The 20,805-nt window shown below is 46.2% G+C and overlaps 1 long non-coding RNA gene and 1 other non-coding gene across 2 annotated transcripts in view; one reads left to right on the top strand and one right to left on the bottom strand.

Moving 5' to 3' along the window:
* The window catches only part of LOC129524218 (uncharacterized), a 51,329-nt gene that overhangs the window by 19,771 nt on the left and 10,753 nt on the right, over positions 1-20,805 (bottom strand). Inside the window, exon 2 of the long non-coding RNA XR_008667958.1 lies at positions 8,053-8,175. This is a non-coding gene — a long non-coding RNA (uncharacterized lncRNA). The remainder of the gene's footprint in view (positions 1-8,052; positions 8,176-20,805) is intronic.
* Positions 18,585-18,688, top strand: LOC115935712 (small nucleolar RNA U13). The gene has a single exon (XR_004071330.1). It is a non-coding gene; the product is annotated as a small nucleolar RNA U13 (small nucleolar RNA).

Here is a 20,805-nt window from a genome sequence, read left to right on the forward strand (position 1 = left end):
GCCCTCCATCCTCACCAGACTCAGCTCTCCCCTTAGTGAAGAATGTTTTGAAAGGCCATAGCCTATGAGCTCTCCCAATCGTCAGGGATGACTTTTCACTGGAATGATAGAAATAGCCACATTACATGCAAATTACACACATGTACACACACACACACACACACACACACACACACACACACACACACACACCTTGACCTCTTTGCTGTGCGGCAGAGTCAAGCAGCAGGAGTTCACTGTGGCTGTTGCAGGGACAGCTCCCCGGCTCCTCAATAGCTAGGTGGCATAATGTGCATATCAGCACCAAGCTGGCGGACAGCTCATAGCAGACCCATCCTTGCGCTTTTCCCAGAAATTTGTTCAAAACTCTCAGTCGGTCATGGGAGGGAGGCAAACTTCCTAATTGTCCGCTCAGCCACTTCTTTCACTATGCCTTGAGGCAGAGCAAAGAAGTTCTGTGACTCTAAGCTTAAGGAGGGCTCTCACGCTTCCTTCCCCAAGGACAGCCACATACCTTTGAGAGAGTTAGGCGCCTCAAGGCGGGTGGTTACTGCACTGGTTTAGACCTCAGTGATGCCATGAGGAATTCAAGGCCTTTCTATCTTTCCACTGTGCCTTCATTTGCTAAGGACTTTTGTCATCTAACAGTCTCAGGTTAGCTGACCCTGCTCCAGATGCCATGTCCATATTTAGGAAAGACAGACAGACGGGAGAAGGGAAGTCATTCCAGCAACATCTGTCCATTTTATCAGTTCTTGAAACGCCCAGAGAGTTCCAATTGGGCCTCAGTGATTAGTACTGTCAGAAGACCACTTCTAGCTGCAAAGGAAGCTGGGAGAGGGAATATTTAGGTTTCCCAGCTTTTGTAGTTAAAAGAGATGGCGGGGGCGGGGGGGTTTCATGTAATCACCTAATGCATCTGCCACAAACAAAAAACATCACTGCTGTGAGGCTACTTCCTCATCTGTAAAATGCAGTCATTCTAGCATTTATTTAGTAGGGATGGTGTGTTCTCTACACACGTGATTCTCATAGGATGCAGGACACACAGGCCCATAGATCCCAGGACAAGCGCTGAGAAGTCCCTAGGCACCTCAGGAGATGAGCAAACAAAACTCTGGGTCACAATGTGGTGCTAATGTCTATAAAGAACCTTTGAGGCTACAGCAAGGCACATCAATATAAATGTCATCAAAAGTGTGAGTCCTTTCTATGGGCAGGAAGGAAGGAAGCAGGCAGGAAGCAGATCTGGCAAGGGCACCTTAGTGAAAAGGAATCAGGATCTTGCTTACCCACTAGGTATTATGAAGTATCCAAGTGAAATGCAGAGCCAATATTTTGGGGAGCAGACCATTAGAGGAGGAGGTTGGTGGGGGCAGATGCAATGCAGGGGGCTGTGATCTCACTGAGAAATCCAGGCATGGCCCATCCACCTGCATTTCACGGTGTGGAGAAAATGGCAGTCTGTCTTTGCAGACATCCAGCCCCAGTGCCCCTTTACATGGTGACATGCATAGCCACAGTGCCCTTTCCTGGCCAAAAAGTACTCTTCACTGAGAACCATTTCTGAACAGCCTGCTTGTTGGTATAGCCAACAAAATGAAGCTTCTTTATTCAGCCAACAGATTGAACTCACATCAACTTTCTACCAGGCACCGTGGCAGACACAGAGAAACCTGGAAGAACAGATACTGACAGAAATGACAACTTTTGTTAAGTACCAACTTCCTGTCAAGCCCAGTGCTAGGAGCTTTGGGTCCGTCACCCTATTTGGATTTCAGAGATCACTGTCACAAAGTGAAAAGCAATAAATTGCCCTGAGAAATGCAGATGATAATGAGGATAGTAATGATCACAACAGCTAACAGATGTTGAGTGTTTACTGTGCACCAGCTACTGTCCTAAGCATTTTGCACGTATCGCCTCCTTGAGCTAATGTACTATACAGAGGTCTCTTAATGTTTCCCCCTCCCTTTCTCAGTTTCCCCCTAATCATCCCAGCTTCCCCTTCCTAAGTTTCCCTCCAGGGCCTCTGAGCCTGTCTTTGGTCTCAGTCCATAAAGTGATTCTGGGAAAGAGAAGAGGTTGGTGGAACTCCCAATAAGCTGAGAACCCCCCAGGGTGGTGTGGGTTGGTGCCTTGGCCCAAAGGGAATTGTCCAAGGAGAAGAGCAGGGAAGCGCAGTTCCCCCAGAGAACAGAGAATGGATGCATTAAGGAAGAGGCAACCTCAGGAAGTGATCCATCACCCGTGTCATCTAAAATGGAGGTGGGAAGAATCGGAGGACAGCGACAGACAGAAAGCAGCCCCCTGATGAGTGCCCAGAAAAATGAAACGATGAGCTCTTCACAGTTCTCCCCCCTCTGACTCCCCGGGTTCCACCCACAGACTCAGAGCCCCTCCCAGGAGCCGGGTGGTGAGCTCAGCCTGGCTCAAGGCGAGGACTCCAAGTTTTAAGCCCAATTAGACTCTCTATTTGCTACTTGACCCTTGCTCTCTTAAGTAGTGTCTACACAACCCCAAATCATCTTATCAGTCGAATCCGAAAATTCAGCCAGTCGTTTACCTAGAGGTCTGGGCTCCAAATCTTTGGACCAGTTTGAAAGGATGCTTTTATTGGATTGATTAAATTGACCAGATGGTTTTTTCCTTCATTTTGGCATGCCCTCAGGTCCATATCTGGTTACAGCATTTGAGCCTGAGGGTAGGGATGAATGAGGAGTGAATATGCATCTTTCAAACACAGGGTTCTGCTTACTGCACTTTGCTTTAATAAATTAGAGTAAGCCCACTAGGTTGCTGTGAACCACATCTATGGAAACAGACTCCTCCCTGTTGATGAGCCTTCTTTAGTAACAACTGCAATTTTTTTTTTTTTTTTTTTGAGAGGTAGTCTCACTCTGTCACCCAGGCTGGAGTGCAATAGCCTGATCTCGGCTCTCTGCAACCTCCGCCTCCCAGGTTCAAGCGATTCTCCTGCCTCAGCCTCTCGAGTAGCTAGGATTACAGGCACGCACCACCACGCCTGGCTAATTTTTGTATTTTTAGTAGAGACGGGGTTTCACCACATTGGCCAGGCTGGTCTTGAACTCCTGACCTCAGGTGATCCACCCGCCTCAGCCTCCCAAAATGCTGCGATTACAGGCATGAGCCACTGTGCCTGGCCAGTAACAACTACAATTTATAAAGTATTTTACAGTTTATAAGGCCCTTCCACTTATCTATTTCTGCTAAAGCAGAACAACTTCTGAAATATATGCAAGAGGATTGTGGGATGAAACAAGGGGATTTTTCCAAGACTAATAAGGGACTGTTGGTATAAGTTAGAATTGGAACAATATGCCAACTGTAGCAAGCAGCCTCTAAAACAGCCCCCAAATGTCCCTGCCTCCTGGTATTCACACCCTTGTGTAATTATCTCACTTTGAGTGTGGGCTGGGTTTAATGACTCACTTCTGAAGAACAGAATATGGCAGAAGTGATGGTATGTCACTTCCAAGAGTCAGTTATAAAAAGTCCATGGCCAGGTAGAGTGGCTCACTCCTATAATCCCAACATTTTGGGAGGCAGAAGTGAGAGGATTACTTGAGTCCAGGAGTTCAAAACCAGGCCAGGGCAATATAATGAGAACCTTACCTCTACAAAAAGATTAAAAATTAGCTGGGCACGTTGGTACATGACTGTAGTCCCAGCTACTTGGGAGGCTAGGGCGAGAAGATCCCTAGAGCCCAAGAAATCAAGGCTGCAGTGATCACACCACTGCACTCCAGCCTGGTTGACAGAGTGCGATCTTTTCTCTAAAAATAAGTGTTTTAAAAATTTAGAAGTTAAAAAAAGCACTATTGGCTGGGCAGTGGCTCACTACTATAATTTCAGCACTTTGGGAGACTGAAGTGGGAGGACTGTTTGAGGCCAGGAGTTTGAGACCAGCCTGGTAACATAGCAAGACCCTGGCCCAAAAAAAAGGACTGTTGTTTCCTTCTGGGGTTCATGCTTGCTCTCTCTAGAGCAAGGCAAGCACCACGTCACGAGGCAGCCCTATGGAGAGGCTCACGTGGCAACACCGTGAGGCTTGCCAACAGCCAGGAGAGTGAGCAGAAAAGCAGACTTACCCACTTTGGGCTGTGAGCCCTTGGCCAACACCGTGACCCCCTGACTGCAGCCCCATGGGGGACCTTGAGCCAGAATCACCAACTCAGCTGCCCCTGACAACCTGACCCACTTATAAACTGTGAGATAATAAATGTTTGTTGTTTTCAGCTGCTATATTTTGGGTAATTTTTGATGCAGCAATAGATAGCTAATATCCTGATTTTCACATGTATCAACCCCCCAGCTATTAGATCTCTATTAGATCTCTCCACATTCACTTAGATATTAGCACACACATTCATTCAGTTCAACAGACACACACATGTAGGTATTTCATACACATTAGGATGCTAAACATATCACTCAACGATAAAATGTTATTTAAATGTACACAAAGGTTCTCAGATGGCATCTTACCCCAGGCTCCCGAAAAAGCAGAGCTTGATGTCAACCTCTTTTGGTAGAGAGAGAGTCCCACTGTGTTGCCCAGGCTGGTCTTGAACTCTTAGCTTCAAGCTATCCTCCCTCCTCAGCCTCCCAAAGCACTGGGATTACAGGCATGAGCCACCATGCCTGGCCTGAAGCAAATCGTATACCAACTCATTGCTATGATTCATTCCCAGAACCACAGCAGTGAGGTGGGAGAAGGGAAGGGAGGCAGGGAAGACAGAAAAAAATACAAAGTTGTGTGTTACCGAGGTGGCTACAGGGTCACAAAAAATCACAGCCAGTTGTTGAGTCACACAGGAAGTCTCCAGAAAGACCATACTATGGTCTAAATGCTTGTGTCCCCCCAAAACATATGTGTTGACATCTTAAGCCCCAAGGTGATGGTGTGGAGAGGCCTTCTGGGAGGTGATTAGGTCATGAGGGAGGGGCCCTCATGAATGGGATTCGTGTCCTTATAAGATACCCCAGAGAGCTCATTGGCCCCTTCTGCCATGTGAGAACACAGTGACAGGACAGCCATCTGTGAACCAGGAAGCAGGCTGTCACAAACGCTGGATCTGCCAGAACCTCAATCCTGGATTCTGGCCTCCAGAACTGAGAAATACATTTCCATTGTTTATGAGCCACCCAGACTATGGTATTTTGTTATAGCAGCCAAACCAACTCAGACAGTCCACATGCAGCCATGGCACCTTACACAGCCCAGGAGAGCCAGACAAAGTGAGTCATGTATTTCCTGGCTCTTTCCTGTCTCTTGTCCATTCTTGGTCAAAGTTCACCCCATAGGATGTTAAAATTCTCTACACTTCCCAGTGGCATTCCCCACCTCCTCCGGGCAGCCACTGGGGAAACCATGTCCTGTCCCCTATGGCAAGTGGTCAGGTCTCCCAGCTCGGAGCTGTCGTGGCTATCCCCACAGCAGACATCACGGAGGCTTCACCAAGGTCTGGCCCTCGCTGGGGAGGCTGAGACAGATGGCAGTGTTAGGAGGCAAGGTGACAGAGAAAGCAGCTGGGGTTCTCTGCTGATCAGACAGCCAAGAACCAGAGGGAAGGTGAGACTAAGCAGATCGGGGCAGAATAGAAACTGGATCTGGGGAAGATGTACACACAGATGAAAACCTACTCACTGGGGTGCATGTTTATATTTGAATTGTGCATGGGTATGTACACATTTAATGTTACACGCATTGGCTCAGACTTTCTTATTTGTCCCTGAGCACAGAGCTGAGCCGCCCTGCACGGAGGCTTAGGAGAGGGGTTCTGAAGCTCTCAGCAGTCTTGTCTCGTGGAGCCACCCTTCTCCCTCGGGGGAATGCTACCTTCCTGGAAACTTAATATTGCTAATTCCATTGTCTGATTTCATATCATGATGTCACCAAGAAAACAGGAAAATGGGAGCTGACTCAGGATGCTGATACAACCTGGACCTGAACCACACCTACCATGCTCTGGTGCTGAGATAGCCCTCAGAGTTGCCCCAGATGGAGGCAAGGGGCCAGGCCTCTGTATTCCTGTATCAGCCGGTCACTGTCAAACCAACCCCTGAGAGGGATGTGAGGGAACAGCCTTGGAAGAAGCAGTTCCCCATTGCCAAGAGCAAATCCCAGCTCTGAGCCACTTGCAGCCAATATTCCCAGGAGCCCGGGAATGGGTGCATCAAGCCCACAAACAGAATCTGGTGGAATGCCACAGTAGCCACTGCAGTTGGCCACCATCTTGGCTAAACTTCCTGTGTTAAGAATGACAACTTTGGGCCAGGCACGGTGGCTCGTGCCTGTAACCCCAGTACTTTGGGAGGCCAAGGTGGGCGGATCACGAGGTCAGGAATTCAAGACCACCCTGGCCAACACAGTGAAACCCCGTCTCTACTAAAAACACAATAAAAAATTAGCTGGGTGTGGTGGCGGGCACCTGTAATCCCAGCTACTTGGGAGGCTGAGGCAGGAGAATTGCTTGAACCTGGGAGGCGGAGGTTGCAGTGAGCCAAGATCGTGCCACTGCACTCCAGCCTGGGCGACAGTGCAAGACTCTGTCTCAAAAAACAACAACAAAAAAGTGACAAATTCATCTAACTCTGGTTTACCTCCAAACTTGAACACACTGGTTCAGCCTAGACTTTTCCCTCAGGGTCAAAAAGTCTTCCAATTGGGCATCACAGAAGATTCCGGAGAAGTGGTTTGATTGATCACATGAGGTTTCCCTCTGAGCTCAGTTGACTTCCTGATTCACTAGAGCTACAGGGACAGGAGCACAGATAACCCCAAATTCCAAAAACATTTTCTGTTACAAATAATCCAAAATACAGGTTGTACTTCCGTAGCCACTATTCCTGGATTTGGTTGTACCTCCCGGAGCAAAGGGACAAACCCAGCAATTTGCCCCAGGCCAAGAACACTCCGCTCCTCTTGTTTCCCTAAATCTGAAGGCACTAGTAAAATAAAATAAAATAAAATAAAATAACCATACTCCTAGGTCAGAAAATCTCACAAAATCCCCCAAATGTGGCCAATCTCCTCTCATCACTCTCCTTCACCTACCTTTTTTTTTTTTTTTTTAAATAGACAGGGTCTCACCCTGTTGCCCAGGCTGGAATGCAGTGGTGCAATCACACCTCACTGCATCCTCAACCTACAGAGCTCAAGCTATCATCCCACCTCAGCCTCCAGAGTAGCTGGAACTACAGGCATGTACCATTGCACCCAGCGATTTTTTTAATTTTTTGTAGAGACAGGGTCTCACTACATTGCCCAGGCTGGTCTCAAATTCCTGGCATTAAGTAATTCTCCTGCCTCTGCCTCCCAAAGCACTGGGATTACAGGAATGATCCACCATGCCAGGCCCCCACACCTACCTTTTATCCTTGCTCCTACAGTCCGTGCTGGAACAAAGGCTGCAGGGCCCTGTCACTGTGCTCATGAAACCCCAAACATGCATGCTCACCAGGCCTCCAGGAGTCTCCTGCTCCCCTAAATCAGAGCTTCTCGAAGTGCAATCTGAGGGCTTTGGGGTCTGACATGGGAGGAAATAGATTCCCTATCCTGGATTTTTGCAGAGCAGCTGTTTTGGTGTTTGTCTTGCTGTTGGTTGTTAATCTGTTTCACATACTGGTCTGTATGTGAAACCTAAAATGTTTACTGAAGAAAGGTCAAGAAAATACATTTGAGAACTGTTCCTCTTATTCAATATTCAAGTGATCACCATCCACATCGCATCGACCTCTGTTTCAGTAACTGGGCTTCCTTTCTCTGGGCACAAGCTCATCTCTCTGATACTTGCTAATCACCCATTTTAACCAATTTAGACACTGCAAAGCCTCAGCAGTGTCTAGCCAGATTGCGTGGCTGTTTTTTTCATTGCATTCCTTTTACAGTTGCTTTCTAGCATGGCAAGCAGTATTTGCTCCCCATCAACATTTATGCCATAGTCTTCATTTCAAATAAATATATTTCAGATGGTTAAGTGAAGGAATTTAAAGAAATCTATTAAGTAAATAATAGAGCAGGCTCACAGTTATAGCAAAAACCATGCAGGTGGTAGAGAGATGAATGCCATCCTCGGTGGAGGAGTTACTTCCTGCTGGGTGTTCCATCTGCGGTCCGTCATCCAAGGACGCACTGTGACAGTTCTCCACCTGTTGTGCATAAGAACCAGAGACTTTAGTTCAACACGTTGGAGGTGAGGACCAGGAATCTGCATTCTTAACAGGTGCCTCTGGTTCTTCTGATGCTTGATTATCCTCTTCCTAGAATATCAATTCTCCAAGTCCACCAGACCAAGAGCTCCTTAAAAGCAAAGACCATGCCTTCCTCATACTTAGCTGTAGAATTTACACATGGCAGCTGTGTTAGCCTGTTTTTACGCTGTTGATAAAGACATACCCAAGACTGGGTAATTTCTTTTTATTATTATTATTATACTTTAAGTTCTAGGGTACATGTGCACAAGGTGCAGGTTTGTTACATAAGTATATATGTGCCATGTTAGTGTGCTGCACCCATTAACTCGTCATTTACATTAGGTATATCTCCTAATGCTATCCCTCCCCGCTCCCGCCACCCCACGACAGGCCCTGATGTGTGATGTTCCCCTTCCTGTGTCCAAGTGTTCTCATTGTTCAATTCCCACCTATGAGTGAGAACACGCAGTGTTTGATTTTTTGTCCCTGCGATAGTTTGCTGAGAATGATGGTTTCCACCTACATCCATGTCCCTACAAAGGACATGATCTCATCCTTTTTTATGGCTGCATAGTATTCCATGGTGTATATATTGCGGCACTATTCACAATAGCAAAGACTTGGAACCAACCCAAATGTCCATCCATGATAGACTGGATTAAGACTGGCAAATTTCTAAAGAAAAAGAGGTTTAATGGACTCACAGTTCCATGTGGCTGAGGAGGCCTCGCAATCATAGCAGAAGGCAAAAGGCACATCTTACATGGCAGCAGGCAAGAGAGAATGACAACCAAGCAAAGGGGTTTCCCCTTATAAAGCCATCAGATCTCATGAGACTTATTCACTACCATGAGAACAATATGGGGGAAACTGCCCCCATGATTCAATTATCTCCGACCGGGTCCCACCCACAACACTTGGATTATGGGAGCTATAATTCATGATGAGATTTGGGTAGGGACACAGCCAAACCATATCAGCAGTCCTCAAATAAATATTTATGAAATACAGTCAGGCAGGTAAGACAGAAATTACATGAATTGCAAATGTCAAGCTGGGAAAGGTCTTTCCAGTTTGCAAACAGAAAGTGAAACTCAAAGAGGTTAAATTCCTTGGGTATGGCCCTTGGCTGGTAAAAGGCAGAGCTGGAACTGAGGCTAAATATCTGAGCTCCAGGCCAACACTCTTTCCCTTACGGTCCTAGAGCACTGCTTCTTGAGTCAGTGATCCTCCTAGGTTGGAGATGGAGTTGACAGGACCTTAGAAGATCATGGGCACATATTCAGTTAGCTTGGTTCACTGTATTCTATAGCATAATTTTATCCCTGAATTTTGCATAAGTATAAGGGAGATAAAGTGAGGCCCCCTAGAGAGGTCTGCATGACTGGAGGATAAAGAACAAGCAAATCTACTCTAATGGGTCGGTAGCAAATTCAAAAAAGCATGTACCAGGCACTGAACACACCCTGGAACCAAATGAATGCAATACCTTAGTAACGTAAAGAAGCTGCATCCCTCCCCAGCTTAGAAAATGTGAGAACCTGTGTAGCCATTTTTATCCCCACTGAAGTCCTGACTTATTGCTGTAATTGCAGGGCCTCGTAAAACACATCCCCGGGAGACAGCATAGTGCAGTAGTGAGCATGTAGGCTCTAGAGCCAGATGCCTGGGTTCAAATCCTGACTCTGATTCTCACTATCTCAATAATCTTAGTCATCTTTTTTTTTGAGACAGGGTCTTGCTCTGTCACCCAGGCTGAAGTGCAGTGGCGCAATCTCGGCTCACTGCAACCTACACCTCCCAGGTTCAAGCGATTCTCATGTCTCAGCCTCCTGAGGAGCTAGGCTTATAGGCATTCACCACCATACCCAGCTAATTTTCGTATTTTTAGTAGAGATGGGGTTTTGCTATGTTGGCCAGGCTGGTCTCGAGTTCCCAACCTCAGGTGATCCACCTGCCTTGGCCTCTCAAAGGTTTAGATTACAGGAGTGAGCCACCGCACCAGGCCAATCTTAATCAGTTTACTTAGCATTCTCTTTACCTCCATTCTCTCAATTGTAAAAGTGGGTAAACAGGAGTTCCTACTTCATAAAATTGTTCCTACATCAAGGGTCAGAACGGTGCCACCTAACACGCAGTAGGCATTTGGTCAGTGTTAGCAACTATAATCACCAATCAATCAATAATCAGCAATCAAGCACCTATGTTAGGCACCATAAGAGATACAGAGCTGCCCTATAGGTACATGCAGTCTGAAGGAGGAGGTGCAAAGTCTACAAAAAAACTACTGTAATTCAAGGGGAGACAGTAAGCATCCTAAGGTTGTGCATATAAACAGTTACCATGTAGGAGCATCTACTTTGAGGTAGATAGTCTAGGCATTCCCATTTGACAAGCAAAAGAACTAAGGCATAGTATGGTTACTTTACTTACCCACAATCACACAGATACTGAGTAGCACAGCCAGGCTTTGAAAATGGGCTTCTCTTACTGCAAAGCCTGTCCTCCTAACCGCAGTACAGGATACACATTGCCTGATAACATGCTATATGGTAAGTGCAGCTGTGACAGGGTCTAAATAAACTCCATCAATAGACCAACACTCCTCAGTGGTGACCTCACCAAAGCCAATAAATCTCCAATGATGTGCTAAACAATTAGTAATTCAATTAACTACTTAATTAGCTAGCAGATACACTAATGCATTAAGAAGCCCATAATACCTAATTATACCTATTAGTACCAGCCTAATACTAATACCATTAGGCTGAGATCGGCCCAATGCATTCCTTGGTACCTAGAACAATGCCTGGTACATAGTATAGTATGCATTCAATAAATATCTGTTGACTAAACTTACTCCTGGCTTATGCTCATTTTTATGTTCAAATGTCTTTAACATTTTTATTATTAGAGTTAGTATTTTGTGTGTAATTAGGTGCCAGACCTTATAAGGACTACAAGCTTCCTAATATTAACACAACATCTGCCCTTTCCTAATTCTTCCATCAACTGATGAAAAACCAAGGATCGCAAGAAAAGTTTATATCTTGTGCAACTCTACCAGGAACCTAAGAAAACACCTAGTCCAGGCAAGAACAAGGCAGAGACCCTTGGGCGGGGCAGGGGCAGGGCCAGAGAGAAGGTTGATGGACTCTGAAAAGAACAAAACTTCCACAGCAAATAACATTTCAGCAGCCTAATTAAGAAAAGTGGACCGGGAATTAGAGATGGAGCCATCTGCCAAAAGATAAATTAGAACAGGTACGAAACCACTGACCCACTTTTCGTATGCTATGATCTTTAGTAAACACAGCCACAGTGCAACTTATGTTCCTATCAGCTGTTACGCAGGGAGAAGAAACCATAATAGCAAACCATGCTCTAAAATGTGTTCTGGTCTCTTCTACCTTGCAAGGATGTATCTAGTCTCTGCACAACATGAACAGTCAGAATCCTGGCAGGAAATGGATGACAGTGCAAGCCAGGTAAAAGAGGGGAGATAGCAAGAGATTATTCACAGAGGCGGCAGCAAGACTAGAAGAAACTAACAAGGGATGGTGCAGTACCCCGGGGCTAGCAACATGGAGGGCGCCTTACCACTCCAGGATCCAAAGGCACAAGGGATGGTCTTGGTGTCCAGAACCTGGAGAGAGTAGCTGTGTGGGGAGGGGCTCCTTAATAGGAGCTGTGACCTTTGGTTCTTGGGCATGGGGTGCAGCAATACAGCGAGGATAAGCCAGAGGAATAAACACCCTGCCACATTCCTCCCGGTGGTGCCTCCTGCGGGCCAGACCTAACCAGAAGCCAGAGGCCAGGGTGACCCAGAAGCACAAAACAAGGTGAAAGATGGAGCATGGTTTAGGGTGGGGGCAGGTGTAGATGTGACATGGGTCTTGGTGTTCACGCACCTCCCAGGTATGTTCTCACCTTCTCCATCCTACTTTCTCCTTATATAAATCACAACAAGGAGAAACCCCATGATCTCTGGCTTCTAGTTGGGTTTAGCCAATGGCAAAAATGAGAATGTGATCACGGTGTTGATTTTTTAGTTGTCTCTAGCTGCCGGTGCCCCTCCATGGAGAGAGGCTGACTACATAACTGTTTATTCAGGTCCCAGGAACCTCTCCCTACCCTAATCCCTTCCAAGTATCACACGATGTATTTTACAAGGTGTATTAGTCTGTTTTGACACTGCTGTAAAGAACTTCCTGCCTGGTCAACATGGTGAAACCCCATTTCCACTAAAAATACAAAAAATTAGCAGGGAGTAGTGGTGGGCGCCTGTAATCCCAGCTACCTGGGAGGTTGAGGCAGGAGAATCGCTTGAATCCAGGAGGCAGAGGTTGCAGTGAGCTGAGCTGAGATCATGCCACTGCACTCCAGCCCGGGCGACAGAGTGAGACGCCATCACACACACACACACACACACACAAACACAAAAGGAACTTCCCTGAGTGATATGGTTTGGCTGGGTCCCCACTCAAATCTCATCTTGAATTCCCACGTGTTGTGGGAGGGACTTAGTGGGAAGTAATTGAATCATGGGAATGGGTCTTTCTTATGCTGTTCTCATGATAGTGAATAAGCCTCATGAGATCTGATGGTTTTATAAACAGGAGTTCCCCTGCATAAGCTCTCTCTCTCTCTCTGTTTGCCTGCAGCCATCCACGTAAGATATGACTTGCTCCTCCTTGCCTTCTGCCATAATTGTGAGGCCTCCTCAGCCATGTGGAATTGTAAGTTTATTTAACCTCTTTCTTTTGTAAACTGCCCAGTCTTGGGTATGTCTTTATCAGCAGTGTGAAAATGGACTAATACACTGAGACTGGGTAATTTATAAACAAAAGGGGTTGAATTCACTTACTCACAGTTCCACATGGCCGAGGAGGCCTCAGGAAACTTACAAGCATAACGGAAGGGGAAGCAGGCACCTTCTCCTTAAGGTGGCAGGAGGAGAGAGTGAGCAGGACAAACTGCCCCTTATAGAATCATCAGATCTCGTGAGAACTCACTCACTATCATGAGAACAGCATACGAGAAAGTGCCCCCATGATCCAATCACTTCCCACCAGATTCCTCCCAGAATACCTGGGGAATGCATTTTGGATTACAATTCAAGATAAGATTTGAGTGGGGAAACAGCTAAATCATATCACAAGGCGATATTTTTCTGCAATAATACGTTCTGATTTTCATATATCTTCCATTTTCAATGGAAGTTAGTGAGAAGCTAGAATTTATTTACCAGAAATCCATTTTTACATTTTACAAACCCTGTTGGAATACATACTTTCCAGTACCTAAATGATACCCGGGAAGGAGGAGAGCTCACAGCAATACATGTTTATGATATTATACAAATGGGGAAAGATGTGAGCCAGAAAGAGAGCTTCCTTTCTCCAAGAAAGGAACTCTGCCATGGGCTGGCTCCTCGCTTAAAGCGTAAGTAAATATTACCCAGTACAAACGGTAAAAGCAAACTGGTCATCAAGCTTAACTATTCAGTAAATACGGATAGAGGGAAAGTCAATCCAAACAGGGTTGAAATCTTATTGTTCTTTCCCACCTTGAAAAAGAAAATTTCCATGGCTCCCAACTGCACATTGCATGAAACAAAGTCTTAAGCATAAACTCCAAAGTCTTCTGAGATCTGAGTCCAACCTGCTCTTTCTTCTTCCCTTGCTCTCCAAATGAATATCCTAAACCCCAGCTACCTGGACCACTACAGCACTGTTCCCTGTCGGTATCCTGGGCTTTACCTCTCTGTGGTCATGTAGTCCCCCTCCCTTAAATTATGCTTTCATCTTTGGCTGTCCAATTCCTACTTGACATCCAAAGACTTGTACAAAAATTTTCACAGCAGCTCAGTTTTTAATAGTCACAACCTGGAAACAACCCAAATGTTTATCAGTGGATACATGGATAAATCATGGCACATCCACACGATGGAATTCTGCTCAGCAACAAGAATACACTTTTGATACGTGCAATAACATGGATGAAACCCAAAATCATGATGAGTGGAAGAAGTCAGATAAAAAAGAGTATAGACTGTATAATTCTGTGACCATACAACTCTAAAAAAATGTCAACTAATTTATGATGGCAGAAAGGAGCTCAGTTGTTGCCTGGAGATATCAGTAGAGAAAAGGATGGACTTCCAAGGAACTCAAAGACTCTTCTGGGGGGAGATAAAAATATATGTTATTCTGATTGTGATGATGATTTCAATGGTGTACACAAATTCCAAAACTGATAAAATCAAACACTTTAAATATGTGTGGTTTATCGTTTACCAATTATACCCCAATAAAGGTGTAAAAAAAATTTTAAACAAAGTTAAACCACAAACTGCAAAAACCACTGCAGCGAACCAATAAAGGGGTATTATCTACAAGGTAATGAGGGCCCCAACAAATCAATTAAAAATACAGATGAAGCAATGGAAAATGGGTACAGAGCACATGCTCGAAAAAAACTGTTCTGTCTCAACAAAATGTAAAAATTCACCTTATTTACCGACGGCTTTGAAGGAACAGCAATATCTGTAAGGATCACCGGTGAGAATGTGGTCCTTCAGGTGGGAAGAGCACCCCTCACAGAGCATCCTAACCACACCTCCATCATCCTAATCACACCTCCATCATCCTAACCAGACCCCCAGCATCCTAACCAGACCCCCATGATCATAACCATACCCCACATCCTAACCACACCTCCATCATCCTAATCACACCTCCATCATCCTAATCACATCCCCAGCATCCTAACCACACCCTCAGCATCCTAATCACACCCCCAGCATCGTAACCACACCCCCAGCATCCTAATCACATGCCCAGCATCCTGGCCACATCCCCAACCCTTCTAACTCATCCCTCCAAGCTCACCATCCTAGGTGCTACCTGGCCTGTCAGATCATCAAATTCCATATGTGAAACAGAAGTCCCACCCCACATGTACATGTACATATGTCCTTGAACTGTATTTTTTCAGTCCAGTCGTTTACCAACTTTCCATTTTGTTGAGTTGGTTTTTTTGTTTGTTGGTTTTTTGGGTTTTTTCTTTTTCTTTTCTTTTCTTTTTTTTTTTTTTTTTTGACAGGGTCTTGCTCTCTCATCCAGGCTGGAGTGCAGTGGTGCAATCATGGCTCACTGCAGCTTCCAACTCCTGTGCTCAAGTAATCCTCCAGCCTCAGCCTCCCAAGTAGCTGGAACTACAGGAGTGCACACCAGGCCCAGCTAATTTTTAAATTTTTTGCAGAGGCAGGGTCTTGCTCTGTTGCCCAGTCTCATCTGGAACTCCTAGGCTCAAATGATCCACCTGCCTCAGCCTCCCAAAGTGCTGGGATTACAAGCATCGGCCACTGTACCCAGCTTCATTTACAGTTCCATTACTCAAACCCAATGCAGAGAAGGGATTATTATAACCCTCAGGCCAGGATAGAGCTCCACCGAGGTTTGGACCACAGTGTGCATTGCTATGGTGAAGGCATACCTATCCTCCCCGCTGTGGAAACACAAACTCCTTGACGCCACAAGGGCATCTGTTCCTGCCTAGCCCCTCCAAACGGAGCACATGACTTCCTGCCCTGCATCCAGAATCATATCTCGAGTTTTATTACGGCACTTTGCAAAACACTTCCAAATACTTTTTTTTTCCTTTTTTTTTACTTTGTTGTTGCTGCTTTCTTTTCTTTTTGAGACAGGGTCTCCCTCTGTCACCCAGGCTGGAGTGCAGTGGTGCGATCATAACTCACTGCAGCCTAGAACTCCTAGGCTCAAGCGATTCTCCTGCCTCAGCCTCCCAAGTAGCTGGGACCACATGTGAGCACCACTACACCCAGCTAATTTGTTTTATTAGTATTATTATTGTTGTTGTTGTTGTAGAAATAGGGTCTTGCTAGGTTGCCCAGGCTGGCCTCGAACTCCTGGCCTCAAGTAATCCTTCCGCCTCCGCCTTCCAAAGTAGAGGGATTACAAGTTTGAGCCAACCCTCTGGCTCGAACATTTTTCTTATTCAAGTTTCACAAGAACCCGGATCTGGTATCACAGTTAATGTTATTATCACCCGTATTTCGAATTTGATGACTGCAAAGACTTGCATTTGAGTGACTGTCCCCGAGGTTGTCCGGTTCATCGGGAAGGGGACCTGAGCCTCCCGCCTCCTGCCTCCATGTGCATCGTTTTCGCCAGAGCCCCGACCACTTTTGGAAACCAGAGCTGCAGGCGAGTGCCGCTTTGTGGAGGGAGCTGAGGCGAGGCGAGGCGAGCCGGGGTGGGCACGGCCGGATGCAGAGCTGCAGGGTTCCTTCTCCCTCTTCTGTCCCCCTCCGCCTGGCGGTTCCACTCCGCCTGCCCGCAGCGGACTGAAACTGACAGGCTCTCGGGAGAACTGGAGCAGAGGCGGGAGGGGGCGGGGACAGGAGGCAGAGCTCGCCTGGAAAAATCCCAGGGGGCCGTGGAAGGAATAAGGGGGGAAACAGGAACATCTATAGGAAAAGAGACATTATGTGCACATTTTGTGTCTCCTCGGCTCTCCACCTTTTCTCCCTTTAAGGCTTTATTAAAGGGAAAAAAATGAACAGATAAATACTTCGTTTATTAATTATTAACAAACAAGTGGCACTAATGAATAGCATCATTAAAGGGCATTTTGTGAATATTAATGTGTAGTTATATTCTAAATAAGGTCAGCCAAGGTCTTTCCCATTCTTGTTCAAAAGTCATCTATCTTAATTACACCCCGCCCCTAGCCCCACAATCACAACCCCGATTCGGCATTTCCTATAGTCCTTATCACATAGGACACTATTAACACATGATTTTGACATTTATTTTCATTGTCTGTCTCTGTGCACTAGAGCACACGTTTTACAAAGACACTAATTTTTGTGTTTTGCACACTGATGTGAACGAGTACCTGATAATGCCGTAGGTGGGCAATAATTATTTGTGGAAAAAATAAAATAGACCGGGTGCGGTGGCTCATGCCTGTAATCCCAGCACTTTGGGAGGCCGAAGCAGGTGGATTACTTGAGGTCAGGAGTTCAAGACCAGCCTGGACAACGAGGTGAAACCCTGTCTTTACTAAAAATACAAAAAATTAGCAGCGTGTGGTGGTGTGCTACTCAGGAGGCTGAGGCAGGAGAATTACGTGAACCTGGAAGGTGGAGGTGGCAGTGAGCTGAGATCGCGCCACTGCATTCCAGCCTGGGCGACAGAGCGAGACTCTGTCTCAAAAAAAAAAAAAAAGAAAAAAAAAAAAAAAAAAGAAAGAAAGAAAAGAAAAGAAAAGAAAAAGAAAAAATAAAATAATACTATAAGTGAGAGTGAGAGGGGTTCCCTCCATATGCCACCACCCACGTCCGGTATTCTTCCTTTCTATCATTAAGGGCTTGCGAGAGAGGCGAAGGGAACCTCGCCTCAGCCATGAGCTATGTCCTTCCCTCTGAGCAGGCTCTGGAAGTCTCCACTGCAGAGCTCCTGGCTGCTACCCCCTGGCTCTCTGATGCCTTGGGCAGCATCCTCCCATGCAGGCACATAGTCAGTTTCACAGTGGAAACAGCCCAGTGCTCTTATTTTACAGGACCTGGTGAGACAGAATGGCCTTCCCAAGGGTACACAGTGAGCTCCTGAGTTCCTCTCTCCCTCTCTACCAGTGCACAGACACTTTGTCGGTCGGTGGCCAATGGCCTGGCCCTTGGCAAATGCTGGAAGGTGGAAGCTGTATTGAGGCCTGGCAGCCTCTGCTGTCTGTGTTCTCTTCTCCTCTCACCCCAGTGCTGGTCTTTCCTCTTTCAGCCTTCCCAGAGCCATGATGTACTCAGTGATTCATCAGTGATTGCATTTGTCCAAGCAGACAAAACCCTTGTTTGACTCCAGACTCCAGGGGAGGAGGCGCTGGCACAGAATTGCAGTCGTCAGGGAGCTAAGTAGAAAGATATTTTGCAGAGGAGGCTCATCTCATCCAAACTCTAATATGTGCTTTTTCTAAAGAGCTTTCAACTTTTTAAACCCACAGGACAGAGCAGAGTCCAAAGCCAGCGAGTGGAAACGACTGGCCCAGGATCTCTCTGGGAGTCAGGGCTGTAGGAATCCAGGTATTCTGATTCCCATTTGTCCATCTACAGATTTTCTCTTCCCTCCATTATCAATATATCTTGAGCAGAGACGAGCCGCATAAACAAGGAAAATTTCCGGCAGGTTTTCCCTGGATCTTTCTAGCTCGAAGTAAGCCTGACATATGGATGCTTATTCTCACTCCTACCTCGAACCTCATCATCAGAGGCTGCCAGAGTGAACTTACAGCAAGAGATAAAAAAAAGAAAAAAAAAAAAAACAGTCCTTAAAACAGGCCAGATCCTTTTGTGGTTCATAAGCATGATGATTGGGTTTTCAGGCGATTGTGTGAGATGTGCCTCATTCAAACCTTGTTACGATGTCTGCCCATTACTCATCTGATGGGAAGAAAAAGAAAAAAGGCCAGGGACAGCAGCTCACGCCTGTAATCCCAGCATCTTGGGAGGGTGTGGCAGGAGGATCAGTTGAACCCAGGAGTTTGAGACCAGCCTGGGCAATATAGCGAGACCCCATCTTTAAAAACAAAAAATTAGCCTGGTGTGGTGCACACACCTGTAGGTGGGAGGATCACTTGAGCCTGGGAGGTAGAGAGTATAGTGAGTTATATTTGTGCGACTGAACTGCAGCCTGGGCAACAAAGCTAGACCCTGTGTTAGAAAAAAAAAAAAAAACAGGCCACAATGATTTCTATTTGTTGAGCATCTAATATGTGCCAAGCACTTCCAAGTATCCATCCTCTGGCATAATCTACACAACAATCCTGCAACATCAGCTCAGAGACCACAAAGCCAGGAAGGATCAAAGCTGGCATTTACACTGAGCACTGCGTGACACCAGAGCCCATGTTTTTTGCTCCTTAAAATCTTAGCTGCAGTGGGCAATGTCAAAATGGAGAAAAAGGCCTTCAGGGAGATGACCCTCTTGTTCCTCAGAGGCTGCCAACTCCAAAGGAGTCCCTTCCATCCCACATTTCTGGGTTAGGTTTTCCACAGCTCCTGTTGCCATGGCATTAGGGGCTCTTATCACCATTTGAAAGCGCAGAAGAGGAAAATAAGAGGGTTCAGCTCTTTGATTCAAGAGCTGACCAGTTCAGTGGCTGAGCATGGTGGCTCATACCTATAATCCCAGCGCTTTGGGAGGCCAAGGCAGGCAGATCACCTGGGGTCAGGAGTTCAAGACCAGCCTGGACAACATGGTGAAACCTTGTCTCTACTAAAAAAACAAAAATTAGCCAGGCGAGGTGGTGGCCACCTATAATCCCAGTTATTGGGGAGGATGAAGCAGGAGAATAGCTTGAACCTGGGAAGCGGAGGTTGCAGTGAGCCGAGAGCCGAGCTCACGCCACTGAACTCCAGCCTGGGTAACAGAGGGAAACTCTGTCTCAAAAAAAAAAAAAAAAAAAGAGCTGAACCTGACCAGTTCTTTTAAAAGATCAGCTCGATCTCGTCTTTGAATGAGGATTAGAAATTAGAGACAGATGATGGCATTTGCAGGCCTTGAAGTTATTCAGCTTCTTGCTCTAAGAAGTTCTGTTTACTTTTCAGACATGATCTCATTCTCCTCCCCAGGATCACAGTGGGAGAGCAGAGAGGGGATAAGGGACAGTTCTCTGTAGGGTCAGACAAGGAGTGAGGCTCATGCCTCCACCCCTGTGGCAGAACCTGCTCCCTCTCTTCTCTTCTCCTGCCTGGCATGAAAGCTAAGGCTATCACACCACTGGCACTGTTACAGGTAAGTTGGAATTTACATGAGAGCCATGGTTTGCCCCATCAAGTTTAAAAGATCAAGAAACAGGGTCAGGTGTGGTAGCTCATGCCTGTAATACCAACACTTTGGGAGGCAGAGGTAGGTAGATCACTTGAGGTTAGGAGTTCAAAACTAGCCTGGCTGACATGATGAAACCCCATCTCTACTAAAAATACAAAAAATTAGCCAAGTGTAGTGGCAGGCACTTGTAGTCCCAGCTGCTTGGGAGATTGAGGTAAGAGAATCGCTTGAACCCAAGAGGCAGAGGTTGCAGTGAACTGGAATCTTTCCACTGCATTCTAGGCGAGGCAACAGAGTAAGACCTTGTCTAAAAAAATAAAGAAAGAAAGAAACAAATAAGCCCCCAGGTCTCTAGACTATTAGAGCTGAGAAGGACATCCCTGTTCTAAGTTTATCCTCCTACCCAACACCCACCTGGCATCTTCCACAGGGGCAAACAGGAGCCCACAGAGATGAAGCGAATGGAAGGGAAGGAGTTCCTGCTCAAAACAGCGTCTAGGTATCATGCCCCCCTTTCCTGCTCCAGTGAGGAACATTTTCCATGCCCCCTATAAGATGCTCAGCGTATGCTTTGTTTCATCATTCTCTCATTTGATTTTCTCCATACTGTGGTCTGTGTCCCTCCAAAACTCCTGTTGAAATCGTAACCCCCACGGTGATGGCATTAGTAGGTGGGGTCTTTGGGAGGTGATTAGGTCATGAGGGTGGAGTCTTCAGGGTGGGATTAGTGTCC

Source organism: Gorilla gorilla, chromosome 7 (genome assembly GCF_029281585.2).
Source record: "Gorilla gorilla gorilla isolate KB3781 chromosome 7, NHGRI_mGorGor1-v2.1_pri, whole genome shotgun sequence".
In the NCBI taxonomy this organism is placed as follows: domain Eukaryota; kingdom Metazoa; phylum Chordata; class Mammalia; order Primates; family Hominidae; genus Gorilla; species Gorilla gorilla.